The following is a 19,006-nucleotide window of genomic DNA, read 5'->3' on the forward strand; positions in this document are numbered from 1 at the left end:
GCAGTTGTTTTAGTGCAGTTTTAATACACACACACACACAGTTGCTGCACATTAACAAACTAATTGTTCTGAACAGGATTAAATAGTGCGGTTGTCACTGCCTTTTGCAACCGAACTGTGTGTGTACTTAAACCATATTAAGAGCAAAAGGTGAACTCACAACCACATTTAAGCTGTGTGTGCACGAGGCCTTTCACCATGATAATTTACAATATAGTGCTTGAAAATGATGCTTTGAGGTGTGAGATGTCTTTAAAATCACTTTAAAAGGGTCAGGGACGGGCAGCCAAGTTGTCCCCAAGATGAAATAGTGTGAGCTATGAGGACAAGAAAAAATAATAACTTCTTTGTTCAGAAACCAGGAGTGAAGTGGGTGTTAATTGAAGTCTATATATAAAATCCTTAACAGTGTAGAGGAGGTTAGCCCAAGGTACTATTTCAAAGTGTAGAATGAGTGTAGTCTCTTTTCATTCCCACAATGTTTGTACAGAACACCCTGTAAAAAAGAAACATGTTACTTTACAAGTTGTTATTTATTTCTGCAAACCTTTTATTTCTTAGCAGACACCCTTAACCAAGGCGACTTACAATTGTTACAAGATATCACATTATTTTTACATACAATTACCCATTTATACAGTTGGGTTTTTATTGGAAGCAATCTAGGTAAAGTACCTTGCTCAAGGGTACAGCAGCTGTGTCCCCCACTGGGGATTGAACCCACAACCCTCCGGTCAAGAGTCCAGAGCCCTAACCACTACTCCACACACTGCTCCATACAATGGTTCACTGAAGACATGGACTTTTTTTTTTTTTTTTTTTTTTAAATGTATCATGTCGCGATCAAAAGAAAAATTATCTCAGGATCATGCAATTAAAGAACATTATTTCAATACCACAAGATAATTTAGCTTGTGATCTCAACATAACAGTTTGGAATGTCAAGATCCCAAGATATTTCTTTCTTGTGATCTTGATATAACACATTTTTTATTTATTTATTTTTTTCCTTGTCCTAAATGAGCCAAAAAAAAACCCAAATCAAAACAATCAGGATTATGTTAAAAAATGTAACACCGCAATACAGTGAACAGGTCATAAGTTTTTCTTGTAAACACTGCAGGGTGTTCTGTAACACTGTAAGGTGATATTGTTTACAGTACAATCTGCAGCCAGAACGCATTTGCTACAGATGGCAGAATATTGTCAATTTGCTATGTAAGGGCTTGAATAGAATGCACACAATGTGATTGGATTCCAGTGGCTTTATTCAAAAGAGCAGATGTTACAGGGGAAGTATGCTAAAGGGATGAAGCTGCTGCTTTTCCTTATTAGAATCACACACGTATCATGTTTCTCTCTCAATCACTTCCTATGTCCCTCTACACAAAGGTCAACCTCAGTGCAGATATGGGAACCCTAATAGTTTTAAACATACATTCAAATATCAAATTTTGTGTCTTACACTGTAGATTCTGAAGAGAGTTTCACGTTTTACAGGAGAATTTTAAATCCACATTTCATTACATGTTGGCATGGGTATAACAACATTCAGCTTCATCACTTACAGTGATTTATTTATTTTTTTTGTTCAGTTCTAAGGAAATCTTTTGGAGCGCTGGGGTACTATGACAAGAGTTCAAGCATCGTGTTAGCAAACAGGACATGGAATTTATATCCGATTCAAGATATTTAGAAAAACAGGCACGGCAAACACATTGAAATGCAGCTGGCTCAGAACCACTCTGCCTAAAAGATGCAGGCATATTACTCTATCTTCACCGCATATCTTACCACTCTTTCTATTTTAGGCAATTAACGAGTTTCTCCAGACTGTGAGCAGTGACAAAAATTATGTAGCAAAAAAGTCCTGATATTATGCAAACACTTTTTCGCAATGCATTTTTCTTTCCTTATTAAGACCAAATATGATGTATTCTAGTTTTCTACGCATTGCTGATATGCTCCCAGATGGGGATTTTAAGAACTTGATTCAGCATTAAGGGTTTTATAATGATGCCAATAATTAGAAATTCCCATTTGGTTGTGGGAGAGATGTGTTGAAGTGAGGGGAAGCAGCAGAGATCCGCTCTCTAATCCCAATAAAGCTTCTGTAATTAAATCTGAATTCTCCATCACCGTGAGAGAACCCAGAACGACATTATATTCGGTCAGAGCAACATTGAAACTCTACCGTGAATGACACAGGGATGTTTAATTATTTTATACAAATACATATATTTTCGCAGGCAACAAACACATCTTTTTTTTCAATTGCAAGAGGCAATCGAGATCCCACCTTTATGTTTGTAAAACATAATCTCATCTCATACCAGTCGAACTGGAGCTGTGTAGGTTCCATCTGCAGTCTACTGTATAATCCAATCTGCAACTGGGCAAAGATCATCTGCATGTACAATGTTTTCATATAATTTCTATCTATAAATCAATTCAATGACCTCCAATAAGTCCCTGACAGTATAATATATTCATAGCTTGGTCTACCTACATTTTTTTATTTCTACAGTCCAATATAACACATCTCTGGCATTGGTGCTCTGCTAGCCTGCATCCTAACTAGTCCCAATTAAAATCGATTTGACCTCTACTGATGGAAAAGAACAAGCCTGATTTGAAACTGCTTTCAAGTCAATCCCAGTGGCAGATGGAAATGCAACATGAAAAGGACTCTTTACAGAGTAATCTTCAATGGAGGTGCTGTGGCACAACAGAGGGAATGTATTAGATGTATATTGAGGGCTGCTACAATGAAGCTAGCGGAAGAATGCTACACTGCGGTAACATTTTCATATTGTTTCATTTTTATTTTAATGCCCAGGCATGCGTTGTGGTCTTTCTCTAACCCCAAAACTAAAGCATGTGAAAGTTAAGGTGGCAATAAGCTAAAATCTATATAATCTCCTAGATCTTTTAACTACAGCAGTTTTTCATATTGGAACAGTATATAGTTTCAATTATAGCATCAATTTATATTAAGTTAAAATACAAACAATAGCACATAAACTAAGGGCAAAATCGATATCACAATGACAGCTATGCGAGTCATGGTCTATAGTTCATGGTGAATCTATGTCAGACAGGGTTAATAGAATATAATTCATTCCAGACAAGAACAATTGTCCTTGGTGCCAAGAACTTTCAAAAGAGTTATTGCATTCTAAGGAGTGATAGCACAGAGTTCCAGGTTAGGAAAGAAGAATTCTGGAAAATCCTCTATGCAGACTAAAGATATTATTGTGCCCATACAAATTGGCATCCCTGGACCCATGGTGGCTCACCTTTATACACATGACTGTGTGGTGTGCAGGGTGAATTAGACAGTCAGGGGAATGAACCCTACTGGCCAGGCAGACAGTAAGCTTAAGCAGACACTGGCAAGGTTTGGTTTGTGGGGAGTAGTGGTTAGGGCTCTGGACTCTTGACCGGAGGGTCGTGGGTTCAGTCCCCAGTGGGGGACACTGCTGCTGTACCCTTGAGCAAGATACTTTACCTAGATTGCTCCAGTAAAAAAAAAAAACGTATAAATGGGTAATTGTATGTAAAAATAATGTGATATCTTGTAACAGTTGCTGCGCTGTAGGACAAATGTACAGTAGTGTTTTGTGTGACCCCTTTGTTTTGGCCCGTGTGCCTGTTTATGTGTTAGTGTTTTTGTTTGTTGGTTTGTAATAAACGTGTGCAATAGCACTTAACTGCAGCTTCTTGTGTCTGAGTCTCTCTCCCTGACTGAAACAGCCTTGCCAGTGATGCTACCCTGTCCCATTCTCATATGCAGATTTTAAGAACCTGATTCAGGGAAGTGTTAAGGTGAGGGGAAGCAGCAGAAATCCACTCTCTAATCCCAATAAAGCTTCTGTAATGAAATATGAATTCTCCCTTATGCTGAGGTATTAAAGATTGGAAGTGGGCTTGTATATCAGTGTCCTAGCAGTCAACTTGATTCGAAGAATGGGTGAATTAGTTTAATCACAAGACTGAAATGTGTACTGTCAGTACTGATGAAAGCACTGGCTGAAAAGTTTGTCTACTTGACTGAGTTTTACCTTTCTGTATGTAGAAATGTGAAAATATATTTTAAATTTGGACTAGTGCTCACTGGGGGGAAAGACAGTGGAGAATCCTTGGGCTTTTCCTAACTGTTTTTTTTTTTAAGGAGCCTGTATTAGGCTCTCTATCTTCTTATTTGCTTCAAAACCATCATCAGTTCTCATGGGCTGTAAAATAAAACACAGTAAAAACGTGTTCTGAAAGAGAAATAACTCCCACCACTGACAATCTCAGATGAAACGATCCAATGATCTGATAAAGTAGAGGAAATGGAAGGTAAAACTGCAGAATATAGGATGAAGACTACTAGAATGGAACAACCAGCGCCCCAGCCGAGAAAGAGGACAGAAGAAAGTGACTGCCTAGTTACATAATGGTACATTAACAGCTTCTGAGCGATACAAAACAGCCCACTCCTCTACAAACAACTTGGCATGTCTTGAAATGTAAGAGGAAAATGTCCCCAGGCCTTAGGAAAAGAGATATGGAGCATTATATAATGTTGTTCCTTTAGAACAGTACGCTACTGTCCTCCACTGGCTACTTTAGGTTGGTGTCCTATCCTCTCACAAAAGCTGACAACATAATACATGGGGTGGTGTTGCATACAGTAATTATCACTTCCACCAAGGTATTGGCTACCAAGCTCTTTGGCATTCTTAAATAGCAATTGCCAATAGACCTGTTATTCCAGCAATGTCAGGCACTGATTTAACCTGGTCAGAGCTGGTAGCCATGCTGATTTTAAATGGTCAAGCTGATTCATGAGACTGTTTAAAGAGTGGATTTACTGGTTCAAGAAGAACACATTTTTGGTCCCCTTTCAGTGACTGTACACTCCTAAATGAATATAATTGCTGTAAGCCTGGGCTAGGGCTTTATACAGTAAGAAACCAGTAAACGTGTGTGGTGGTTCCCCATTTTAGCTGGTCACCAGTTCACCATCAGTTGCTGGAATATTCAGCAAGGCTAAATGGTTTACAGGACTAAAAGCTAGTACATTTAGGTGACATAACCAAGACAGGAAGTGAATAAGGGAAGTACTTACATCAACAACTTGTAGCAGTGTGGCAATTAGGCTTCAGGTGAATGAAAATAAAGTATTAACAAAAAATAAAAAGGATTTAAATGAGAAATCCATCTCCAGTGCTGTGGTACACAAATATTAATCTTTAACAACAAATGCAGAATTACTGGCATGGGGGAGATATTTGTCCTTGTTTTGCCCAAAAATTGGTTTCTGTAATGGTGCACCACATTGAACATTGTACTATCTTGGCATCACCATTGCAAAAGACCAAATATCTCAAAGCTTGTGGAAGTGTAGTGTATTGAAGTTTAATGCACTGGCAATCAAAACCTACTGTGTCCTCTCCATTGCAGGCTACATCAGTTTTTCAGACCACAGTTTAAATAGTGGGCAGTTTTTCCAACTTCCATCAAAGTACTGTTTTTTGCGTCCTACTTAAACTGCTTCCCTATTGGCATGTTAGCAACATCGTTTATCAGACACCACTGCTCTCCTGTCAAACAAAGATTTTTTTTAACATCGTTCTCCACTGACATAATTTATCTAACTCCCCAAATCTCAGCTCTTCTACAATTAAAAATCACAATACAGCCTACGACTCACATACAACTGCAGCTTTCGTGTGTTTGTTTGTTTTTACAAGGCTTTGCGGACGGGTGAATTGGAAAATAGAATCCCTGGTTATATTTAATGTTGCATTGCACTTGCATATTGAATCCATGGAAAGTTAATTCCATTTTAATTTTCTAATCCAGTTGAAACAGTCTGTGTTCCACTATGAAAACTGCCTAATGCCAAAGATTACGATTTATCCAATTGCACCAATGCTGTAACAGTGCTTTAAATACTTAATCTGGGATTTATAGGGGTGTAAAACTCAATCTCGACAAATGTAAATGATGGGGTCTTCTTTATTACAGTACTTTGCTCCATTTCGAACAGATTGGAATCCAGTAGCCTTCATTGCTAAGGATGGTTTTCCAAATCTGATAGAAACCTTGCATGAGAGGATCTACTCCTGGTCAATGAGGGACACACAGCCAGTTGGAACAATTCATTTTCAGTAGTCTTTGACATCAGTTCCTGTTTAGGCCTCTAATACAGGGATATAAATATACTTATAGACAGAGAGACATCAGGGAAATCATTGGAAACATTCCACGCTCATTACACACAATATCAATATAATTGTGTTTGTGGTATACCAGACCTAATCCTGTCAATGTCTTTGGAGAGATATGAGATATTTTTGAAAGGTGAATATAGATCCAAGATTGATATTGCTGTTATTCATTAGGTTGTGCATAGTAACCAGCTGTAAGGCGCTACTCAAGTCGACAAGGGAAGACATTAAACTTCCTTCCAATTTACTCAGGCTTAAAGCGTCAGTAAATCAAGAGCTATATATTCCGACTGCCACGTGCAACCAGGGAGTAATTTGTGCTGAATGCATTTAAATTCAATTAAATTCCTGCTTCCCCCAGCAACAGATTCCTTTGATAAGGCATTACCGTCGCCAGCGTACCCTCCCCTTTGATTGATTGGGAGAATTTTTCAAAAGCCTTGTTTTATTTCTCAGTTGCGGGTCCCTTGTCCCTTTTGAAGTCTAGCCCTGCTTGTGTAAGTTGGTATATCCGGTTGTTAACCAGGAAATCCCTATTGAAAATCCCTAATGAAAATCTAACACCGTAACCAATAAATTCATGAACCTAATGATATTCTGGTCTGAAATTTCTTCTCTCCCCCAGGGGCAATAGTTCAGGGACTGCGGTCAGGAGTCTCCAGTCGACAGTATGAGAGTTGGTAGGTCTGGATCTATGCAAAAAAAAAAAAAACAATTAAACATCTGTTAATGTATGCATTTCTGCTTACAACCCAGGTTCAACAAGTTTTATTTAATTAATACAATCTCGTTCTGTGATAAGACCCTTTAAATAAACCATAACCCCACAAAGGTCTGTGTCTGAACTTTGTTTAATGATGGGTCTATGAATCGCTGTATTTCCAGAAATATACGTTACAGTAATGTACAGTATGTGCAAAGTATGTTTTAATGACTTTCCGACTGGTGAGAATTGCTTTACATGAACACTTTAATCAAAGCATCCATTAACATAGACAGCATTTGGAGGTTTATTTTGCTTGCTATATAAAAGTGATTTATCTAGCTGCCCACTTGCAATGCAGTTATTCACTTGAGTACATTTTACTGTACTTTTTTGCAAAGCAGAGATTAGATCAATAAATCTGCCGACACTGTGGATATACAAAGTATTGGGGGGGGGCGGGAGTAGAAAATGTAATTCAAATGATATTTGAATTTAATATGCTGTATGTATATATATATTATATATATATATTAGTAAGAAAGAGTGGCGGCGCCATTAGAAAAACTACAGCACCCAGGAACCTGAGCACTAATGGATAGGGCGGGGTTCCTGGGGTATATAAGGAAGTAGGGCAGGACAGCAGGGGGTGATTGTGGGGAGCACCGCCGGATCGTCCTGCTGAAAAGAACCCAGAAAGTAAAGAGTGTGTTACAAAGTATTGTAAGGTAAAGTGAACGTTTTGTTTGAATAAGAGTTTTGTTTTGGTAAACTGTGAACGTTTTCCTCTTGGTGAGGTAGTCTTTTGTTTTGACAAGTTTAATTTATTTTTATGAAACGTTTGTAGATAAACGCCGCTCCACAGTATTAAGTTTGAAGCAGTGTCGCAGTTTCCGTGACGGTTGGGCACCGTCACAACTGCCGTCTATTCTCCATAGTAGTAAGTCTGAAGCAGTTCCGCAGCTTTCGTGACGGTTGGGCACCGTCACAGCTGCCGTCTGTTTGACTGTGTAAAATACCCGGGACCCGAAGGGAAATTGTGCATGCATGCGCTTGAGGAGCAGCGGGTTGAAACAAAAAAAGTGGACTGAGGCAACAGTCTGGTTTGCAGGACGTAGTTTATTGTGAGACATACAGGAACCACATTATATACAGATGTGTGGACATTGGGCGTGGACTCTGGGACACTCGTGTGTGTTCTGGAATCTACCAGGACATTGGCTGCTGGGGTCCTTTCCCCACAGTCTGGATACTATTCATTAACACTGTTGGGTACGTCTTTTGGAGTTGAGTCACGGGAGTGACCTTCCAGGAGCCCTTCTTCAGAGGGGCTCGTTCCATACTCCAGCAGAGGGTGTCTTCTTTATTCTTACCTGTGTTGCAGAGAGACTCCAGCAAGGGGGAGTCTGTGGATACTTACCCGTGTTGCAGAAACATACCAGCCGAGGGAGCCTGTCTGACTACTTGGAATACAAAGCTACTACCGCAGGGAGAGCCTACAGTGACCCCTTTCCGTGGACTCGGCCCACTTGGGAGGACTAGTACAGGCCTCGGCCTGCAGGACACGGTAGTCTGAAATAGTTAGAGAGGGGCGAAGAAGTGAGTCAGTTAGTGACCCGTACAGGGCAATAAGTTATAAAAGGAAAGTGTTGGTGTGTCTGAATATTGTAAATAAAAGTTACTTGCCTGAAAGTTCTACGTGTCTGTGCCAGTCGGTGGAAGCAGCAAAGGAGTAACCCGCAGGGTACCCCACCAGTTTGTTACACATATACATTATATATATATATATATATATATATATATATATATATATATAAAAAATTCAAATATCATTTGTGAGCAAAAAAAGTTTCTTTACGAAGTGAGGAGCTGGCCAAAAGGTACTTCATGTTTAAACAAGCGGATGATTTTTTTAACAATAAAACTCCTTTTGTTTTGGAATATGGAGAGTTTCACTGTTCTATTAATGAACACATTTAAAGATCTACAGGGGTAAAGAAGAAAAGAATCCTTTGGGCGTGCGGCCAAACCTGTTCTTTGCAGCTGCTAGAGTAAGCTTTTTGATAATTATACCACTGCTGAACAATTCCCACTAATGCAGAGACACTTGTTTAAAGATAGATAGATAGATAGCAGTGGCAGCTGGTGGCCAAAAAAATAGGGAAGCAGAAAAAAGGCAGAGGGCTTGGGGTCCCCTTAAGCCCCCAGCAGCAGTAGAATCTTATTGTATTCTGACTGACACCACTTTCCATATCTTAACGTTTTACCTCAATTTGGATGGTAAACACATTTTTTTCACTAGCCAACAGAGAACAGAAAACAGTAGCCCATCATCATTTATTCCAATAAACTTAACTTACACACTGCCAGCATATGTTTTAAAATGCCATGCATACAACATTAATATAGCATTTACATTTCAAGACCATGTCACTAACATACTTTGCATAAAATATTTTCTAAACAAAGTTTTTAAGACAGGAGAAAGTCAGACAAAAATCAAGCACATCCTATCGACTTAATTTGCTAAACTTAAATGACCCACCAAATAATTACATACCGTTCTGCAGTGGCGTAGACAGGATTTTGTTTCGGGGATGGAGGGGGGCGGGGGAGATTTTTGCAGATGAGTAATAATTTATAAAAATGTCGTCTTGAGCTCCAGTCGAGCTGACAGGCTGTGATTGGATGATTTGGCAGGTACAGGATTGGTTGCTTTTGTCAGAGCAAAGTATTGATTGGCTGGATAATAAAATACATTTGAACCAATTGTGGCTTTGTTTAGTATTTGCTATCCAATAGATGTGAACTAAACTTAAAAACAGTAACTTGGTATGGTTATGAAATATTACAGTTGTATTAAATCATTTTTTAAACGATAATTTTTCTCTCTGTTTTCTCTTTAAATTCACCTCCCAAGTCTCTGTAACTCTTTGGATAAAAGCGTCTGCTAAAAAAAAAAAAAATGCAGTTTGAAAGAAACATGTTATTTGTTATGATTACTGGTACAGTACTACAATAGGTTAAAGATATCCGTTTACCCGCCTAGCTTTCAGGTGTTCTTGAAAATGTCTCCACCCTTTCAACACCTTCTTTCCTGTTATCAACCAGCCAGCAGCTTCCCCCGACGACTGACATCCATTGCAGCCAGGGATGTGCTTTGACCACAATGACCTGGGAAATGAAACAGAGACAGACTTCCTCAAAACCAGGCGATCAAAGTGAGAACTTTCTTTAACCTTGTGTAACACTGGTTTTCATACTAAGTATATTTTCACCATTTAAATCATTCTGTTTGAAGTTATCAGTAAAAAAAAAAAAAAAAAAAAAAAAAAAATTTAATAATAATAATAATAATAATAATAATAAAAGACTGCTGTGAAGGGCTTGTGAAAAATAGACAAGGGTGACAGATACTCTAACAAGCTTGTCATAGGAAGCAATCGACAGACACCGGCACTGAAATGACAGACTTTCAGAGGAAGCACACATTAATGCAGAACAGTGGAAGTGAAATACTATTTACTATAAAAAACACGCCAGTGGATTCCTTTAGTGATGAATGCATTGAGCGGGGGTCACCCTCTAGTGTGTAACGAATTTTACTTGCTCTTATTTTAAGGTCCTAAATTTTAATAAAAGTCAACCGCATCCATCATTTGGCTTGGCAACTGCACTGTTATCGCAAGTTAACAAGATAATGGAATCCATATAAATAGAATTAGCCTCCCCTAAACTAAGGAATAAACCTTTTTTATAAAATATATAGCCATCCAGTGAGTTTATAACTATATAATACATGGATGAAGGCTATATTTGCATCCGGTCATTCGGAAAAAAAAGGCATAGTGGTTAGGGGCTCTGGACTCTTGACCAGAGGGTTGTGGGTTCAATCCCTGGTTGGGGACACTGCTGCTGTACCCTTGAGCAAGGTACTTTACCTAGATTGCTCCAGTAAAAACCCAACTGTATAAATGGGTAATTGTATGTAAAAAATAAATAAATAATGCGATATCTTGTACCAATTGTAAGTCGCCCTGGATAAGGGTGTCTAAGAAATAATAATAATAATAATAATATTCATCTAGAAGATTATACTTAACCTTTGACCCATATTTGACTCCTGTGCACCCGAGACCACTTTCAAACACAAAATGTCTTGTTTTCAATCACACGACAACACCCACAATTCAAGGAAATTAACTCCATCTCGGATTTCTGTGAGTTTATAAACTACTTGACCTGACTGACTCACTGAAGCCCATCTATTATTCTATATATAACATTACTAATGACAACCAATTGATATTGAAACTCTGTTGTAACAAAATGTGTTCTCAGCTTACCAGTATGGCATTGTTGCTGGCTGTAGCTATAAGGAAAACTTCATAGCTAATGTCTTATTAATAGGAAACGCCGGGGAAGCTAATCCACATCATATTGTTCAGGGTCTACAGCAAAGGGTCTGTTTTGAGATCTGGGACCGGAGTCTTACACAAGATCTAATTACAGCAATTCATCCTCTCCTACTTAATTACTTGCTTCATTTAATTGTGAGGGATTTTCAGGGCACGAAAAAGTCTTTCTGGCACTGTTTGAATTTGCTTCAACCTCTCGTGACAAACACGCCCTGCTGTGCCAAGCATATGCCACTGAAATAAAGAGGATTTAAAATATATCCAGTAATTAGAGAGTTTCTTCCTTATTACAAACAGGGGGATCATGATAGAGAAGTAAGAGTGCAGGGAGAGGGGATTTGTGGGAGAAAATCATTTTTGATTGCGTGATGCTTGATGTCATACTTATAGTACCTCTTTGTTCAAGATGTATTGCATTTGGGGGCTCCCCAGTGACGTATCTGGTAAAGGCAGTCCGCATGTACAGGATGTACCCTATAGCCTGGAGGTTGTTGGTTACAGTCTAGGCTATTCCACTGCTTGCCGTGGACGGGAATTCCCAGGGGGGGTGGAGGGCTTAGGTCAGCCAGGGTGTAACAATTAAAAAGTTTGGGGGGGGGCATAAATATGTCATCACAGCATGCTGTGGCCATACTGGTGGTCAAAAAGCATTGACGAGCAAAGACAACTTAACTAAACACAGCCATTTAACTTTCGATTTTACAATGCCAGATGTGTGTTGTGCTGTTGGGTGCACCAACAGAAGAGGAGAACAACTTTGACCTCTTGTCTGCTGAGCCAGACAGGAGGGCAAAGTGGATTTCAGCCATTAGCAGGGCAGCAAAAACAGATCCACGTAAACCAAAGTTGAAGAAGATAGACTGGACTCCAACGTTTGTGTAGAGAGCACTTCATAAAATCTTAGTATCAGCAATATATTGGTAGTTCTTATGTTATTATTATTATTAGACATATTGTATACACTTAAACTTAAGTGGGTTGGTGATTCCCAGCCCTTACATAAAAATATGACTTTACCATTAACAGAATGCATTATGGTACATTAATTTTTACTGAACTTCAACATGAAATCACGGAACCATCAGTTTATAACATGCACAAACAATAATGAAAACTGCATTCATCTTCATGCAATTTTAGGCTATTTTGAAAACTGAACAGAAATAATTATGCACGTACCTTAATATATTGTTAATGCTGTGCTCATTTTTGCACAGCAGAGTTCTTTAGTACAGTCTCTTAGCATAACCGTTTAGCTGTCACTCACTGAAGTTGATTTTACAGGAACATAAATTCTACATATTCCAGTTACTGACACTTCGTATGATACTCAAGTCTGTACCAAAAATGTCATATACATTGTTTTAATTGCAAGTCTATTTAACAAAAGATGTTAAACGTTTACATGCAAACATAGAAATACAGAATGTAATTCATATTAGTACAGTATTTTTAAACAAACTATTGAAAATGTATATTTTCTTAATTGGTAAAATGTAAGTAAAGTTCTTGAAAGGAAAAAAGAAAATTATGACACCAGCAGTGATGCACACGTACCCTGATGGCGGTGACTACATTCAAGAAAATAATGCACTCAGCCACCGTGCCAGATTTTGCATGAATTAAGAGAAGCAAAGATTGACGGGGCTGAAGATGGGATGTTTTCTTCCAGATAGCGTTACCATATGACTCCATGTACACTAGAAAAGTTTGGGACAGTTCAAGCTTTTCAACTCACACCCCAATGCATTTTGGGAAGTGTAGTCCTGCTGTGAAAGGTAACCGAGACAGGTAAAATGTACCAGAATGCATTGCGATGAGTTGAAAACCCTGAACTGGCCCAATTTGGTATTCCCTACTCCCAAACAGACTTCACTCACTGCATATATTTATTTATGCTGCCTTGTCAAAAGAAAGGCAAGCTCCGGAATAAAATATTTTAAAACACCCTATAAAATGATTTTACATTAACAAATAAATTGACTGTAAATTCCAACAAAGCATTAACCTTCTGTAGAAAAAAAGCCCCCCATTCAGACCAGCCTCCATGTGTACAGCAATGTTTTATTCATTTATTTTTATTTCAAGTTTTATTTAACCAAGATAACCCGCTGATTCAGGTTTCTTTTTATTTAAAACGTATTGTTTAGTTTGTAAAAACACATGGTTTTGTAGTTTTGCAGCATGGATAGGGTTAAAATTCCCCCATCCATGCTAAACTCGTGTAGAATGTGACCGTCTCCAGATTAATTAATGCATTACTAATTTGGAGACGGTCACATGTAAAACCTGCAGCTGTGGCTGAGCGCGGTGTTGTTCAGAGGTGGAACGAGAGCAGCGAGTTACAGAGAATTAAAACGTAAAATAACAATTGCTACCCGTGCTGTGTTTACACCAGCACGCTACTTGTGGCTTTATTTGACCTGTTTTGGCCATCATGCTGTTTTGTTCAAACCTTTGTTCTGTTTATTATAAAAACGCTCAAGCACCATATGCATACCCCAGTGCTGTCTGTGTCTGCCTACTTCCTGGTCTGTGACGTCACACCACACCATCAATAACCTAACAAAACAAACGCACGGGTGCACATTTAAACCAGTTGAAGTTCTCTTCCAAGTCCCTGCACTTTCCTGTTTGCATTATTTTATTAGTAGAAGCCACTTGAGTGTTGTGGGAGGCACTTAACACTGCATTCCTGTTATTAAGAGTCTTTGAGAGCATTGATGGGTATGAAGAAAATTTCTCCTTTCCCGGATAGCGCAATTATTTCATCCTTCATGGCTATGTTTCAATCTTTTCGTTTTCCGAGACTTTTTCATTTTAATATGCGATGGTGAAAAAAACCACTGAACACGCATTTCTGATCTCCACTAATTTAGCTGGGTGATGATGTGATGAGTCCAGTGTATTCAGAATGAGTCGAAATACAGTACAGTTGATGCAGTCATATTAAGTGGGGTGTGATATTAACCAAAGGGATATTATCAGGAGCTTGTTTCCTTTGACTCCTATTATATTCTGGTCTGGACACCTAAGACTTGTCTTAAATAGCTAGACAGATCATTCAATTAAGAACAATGATTTCTGGTGTCAATGTAGATTCCACCTACATTTTATTTAGACTTGGTGTTTGAGTTCTGTTCTATTTTTAGCCAGTCACCATGCAATCTAGCTGAGATTTCAAAAGGTAGTCTAACCATTTATCTTGTCTATTGTAGGTCAACCTCTATTTGTTTCCCAAAATACGCCCCTGTGGACCGGCTGCTCAGTCTGTAGCGCATAGCACTAACATAGCCCCCATTGGAATGACTCAATTACAGAGGCGCACGACTCCTAATCCTTGCAGTGCCCCCTAGTGGAGATACAAAGAAATACCACAATGCAAGTGTGATTGAAATCCACAGCTTCCAGAGGTGAAAGGTGTGGGAGGCTAAAATGCTATGGCAGTGGCATAGCCAAAAACATTGTGTACTCCCTTTCCAGATGATACATACATTAATAACTATTCTAATATAGCCACAAATAATATACACTATTGGGACAGGACAGATAGTGCTGCTGAGTCTTACACACCAGTCCATCGCAGGGCAACTAAGGGACAATTTAGAGAGGCCAATCCACCATGTTTTTGGATTGTGGGAGGAAACCGGAGTACCCGGAGAAAACCCACACAGACCCCTGAGGCCGGAATCGAACCCAGGACCCTGGAGCTGTGAGGCAGCAACGCTACCCACCACGCCTCCGTGCCACCCCATAGGAGAAAATGTGCTTTAGAAATACTTGCGTATTTACACATTCAGTACCTTAGCTACTGTGACGTAGTATTTTTAAACAAAGAGATGACTGACTTTTGACAATTCAAACCCGCTCAGTCCAGACCCTGCTCCATTCATATCAGACAGACACTTAAATTGTTTCAAATCATTTATAGTTGTGGATGTTACTTGCTCTTATCTAAATCATCAACCTCAGGTGCTTTTGTTGGGCTCTGTCAGGGGGCCAGGTGGTGGGGAGATCTGGCAGTGTACTGCATATTTTATGGGTGAAGGTAGTTTTTTTTTCTTAAATTATAACAGCTGGACATGCTCACTGTATAACCTTACTATAACTACCTTGTTGGCTCGCTCGCATACAATTTGGTAACCTCCAATAAAAAAAAGAAATCTTCTCCTTGGCACATGAAAATTGGCTTAATGGAAGTACTGAAGATCTCAACACATTAAGTTAAAATCTCAAACAAAGTAACTACAGTTAGAACTTACCAACCAGTGGCAGCGCGTGTAATATAATATGATATGTCAAAGGGGAAAGAATACCAGGTGTAATATTTATGTTTTTAAAAACAATTAATCTGTTTATCATGGCTTATCCCCCAACAGCTTGTAACAGATTTCTTAAGCTGAATTGCTAAAACACTTTGTTCCAAAGAATTAACGGAAGTTAAAAATATCTCTTTACAAAAAAGATAAAACAACTCAGTCAGAAATCAGCCACAGCACAAAAAAAGGGAATCCAGGGCAAGTAACACATAGAAGCAAAATATAAGATTTATTACTTATCCAGCCAATAGCGAAACAATATACAATTAACCCTCAGGTCTTATGTAAATAGTAATTAATAAGTCTGGCAACCCCTGACAAAAGATAAACAAAATCCACTACAAAAAAGGTAACTCATATTTTTCTGAGTTAGCTATATAAATATAAGTAACTCAGAAAATACTATTTGTATAGGGATATACTAATCAAGACAATAATATCACAATCCAGGAGTATACTGACTAAACTGGCAGAGTTTAACAATTATATGCACCCTTTAGATATTAACACCACCGAGAAAAGAACAATCACTTATATAGATTTTAGAGATTTATATCCCTTCACCCAGCAATAAGAGTAAACTAACAATTACAGGTTAGAGACCCAATAATATAATCCACTCAAGGGATAGCACAGAAAAAAAAAATAAAGTTTAAAAACAAACAAACAGTCTTAATCCAAAAATCCATAAAACTCAAACAAGAAAAAAAAAAGTCCCAAAAAACAAAACAAAACAAAAAATGGCCATTCAGAATTTTAATCCAATAGCAGCAGAAAAAAGAAAAAAACAAAACCAAAAAAGGATTGATCTCACACAATTCTACTGTTCAGCTCCACTGTGATGAAACCTCTTAATAGATTATTTATTTATTTCTTAGCAGACGTCCTTATCCAGAGCGACTTACAATTGTTACAAGATATCACATTATTTTTACATACAATTACCCATTTATACAGTTGTGTTTTTACTGGAGCAATCTAGGTAAAGTACCTTGCTCAAGGGTACAGCAGCAGTGTCCCCCACCTGGGATTGAACCTACAACCCTCCGGTCAAGAGTCCAAAGCACTAACCACTACTCCACACTGCTCCCACTAATAGAGCTGCAATGTTCCTTTTAATCCATGCTTGAGAGGAGAAAAAAAAAAAAAAACTCGCACCAGTAATTGAAAATAGTGCGTTCAAACCAAAACCAATACAAATATAAAAAAAAGAACACGACTAGCAAACACGAAAGTATCAAAGCAAAACAAAATATTAAACTTACTATTAAAGAAAAAACAAACGTTAGTAAAGCCGAGTAAAAGATAATGTCCATGAAAAGACTGAATATCTAATCCTAAACAAAGGAAACTACATCTTGAAAATCAATAGACATACTAAAACCCAGACTAACGAAATAGATAAAGAAATAAATAAACTTAGCCAAAGGTTCCAAAAGAACGGCAAGTCCTGAGAGCACTAGCTGAGAACAAAGAACTCTCCAAAATAATTTTCTACCATCTTTTAAATTACCCGGCTACCAGTCAGGAAACGAGACCTGTGTAAAAAAACTATGGCAAGCCGAAAGGGACAGAATTAAAAAAAAGCTTAGCAGTAATTCCAAATGAAAAAATTAAGCAAGGCCATCTTAGTTAAATAACTACTGCTAACCACATCATATATATTAAAAGATCTGATCAAATAAAATACTTGACAGATATATATATATATATATATATATATATATATATATATATATATATATATATATATATATATATATATATATATATATATATATATTTAGCAATGGATGGTATTCACAAGTATATTTAATTTGTTAGAATCACAGAATATAGAACATAGGAAGTAAAGAAGTAACACGGCCAGACCATCTGCAATTCAGGTACGAATTAAACAGGTGTTGTGCTTATTACAACACATTGTGTGACAGTCGTCACAAGCTGTTACCGCTACAAATATGCATTATACTCACGCGCACACACTCTGGAGAACGCTGCTGTATTTAATGTGCGGAAAGCAGAGTGCTTCTGAAGCTGCCCTACTTTCCTCTTCATTTATAAATGCTGTTTATGTCTCCCAGTTTAAAATAAATGAAGCTTTCTGAATATCACTTTCTGGATTAGCCTCTGCATTAAAAAAATGTATATACCCACGCTTGTGATTTATTGCTCTGGGTTTACGAGATGATAAGTGGTGGTTCCCCTTCTTGAAAAAAGTGGCCTCAATTCAGATGTTTGTTTCACCTGAAGCAGATATATTGCCCTGCTAATACAACCTGTTACAATTGTTAACTGTTGCATTACTATTGCTGCACCCACCAGTGCCTCAAAGTTTCACTTCTGCAAGGAATGTTTTTGTTTTGTTCTGTTGAACCATATTTTTGTTGCTTGAGACACACCATGAGCCAAAATTTCAGCAGGGATGAAGAAACATTTGCTCTAACCAACAACTGGGCCGACAGTTCAATCCAGAGAAGCTTGGATGGAAGCGTCAGTAACAAGCTGCTTCCGGGGCATTGACACGCGCATTGTGCACTTGCGTCTGTCACCCAGGTCAACCCTGCTTTATCAAAAGCAGTGTGAAATCGCGTCACCGACCCGCATGACACCGGGTCCTGACCCGGGTAGGTTCCGACCCAGGTAGAGCATGCCAGGGTGCAAGAGGCTTCTGATTGGCATACGCCTTCCAAGTTGCTCTTCGAGGTGTGCCTGTTATTGTATTATTATTTTTAAAAGCTTGAAGATGGTTAAGTTTGATATTATAGAAAACAGAGCTTTGTGTTTCTGTGTGTGTGTGTGTGTGTGTGTAGTAATCATATATCACAGTAACCATGGTAGCAAAGGGGCAACAAGGACGGAGTGTGTAAAAACAGGTTCAAAACCAGACACCTCAGTGATTGATTCCCCCAGCACATTGAGTAATGACTGGTGGGATCCCTGTGCTGCACAGCAGCCTTGCACTGTGACTTTCTGGGTTTTACTGCAGGAGGCTTCTGTCTCTGCCTGGCGCTTTTGTAACGGGTGAGTAGTTCAGTCCTCAATTAAGCAAAGTGGTGGTTCAGGCCGGGAACTCACTTTTAACCTTAGATCAAATCATTGCCTCCTCCTCCCCAGCCTCCATTTGCTTTTTGGCTTTGTCTAACAGGGTAAGGCAGCTAGTCTGCCTCCCTGCCCATGGCTTCCCTACAGTTTTTTTTATTTAGCAGACGCCTTTATCCAAGGCGACTTACAGAGACTAGGGTGTGTGAACTATGCATCAACTGCAGAGTCACTTACAATTACGTCTCACCCGAAAGATGGAGCACAAGGAGGTTAAGTGACTTGCTCGGGGTCACACAATGA

The 19,006-nt window shown here is 38.6% G+C and overlaps 1 long non-coding RNA gene across 1 annotated transcript; it reads right to left on the reverse strand.

Moving 5' to 3' along the window:
- Nucleotides 1–687: 687 nt before the first annotated feature.
- On the reverse strand, nt 688–17,193 carry LOC131697525 (uncharacterized). Its single transcript, XR_009307347.1, has 3 exons — nt 16,927–17,193; nt 9,966–10,098; nt 688–6,913 (listed from the first exon to the last, which is right to left on the reverse strand). It is a non-coding gene; the product is annotated as an uncharacterized LOC131697525 (long non-coding RNA).
- Nucleotides 17,194–19,006: the final 1,813 nt, after the last annotated feature.

Source organism: Acipenser ruthenus, chromosome 15 (genome assembly GCF_902713425.1).
Source record: "Acipenser ruthenus chromosome 15, fAciRut3.2 maternal haplotype, whole genome shotgun sequence".
In the NCBI taxonomy this organism is placed as follows: Eukaryota; Metazoa; Chordata; class Actinopteri; order Acipenseriformes; family Acipenseridae; genus Acipenser; species Acipenser ruthenus.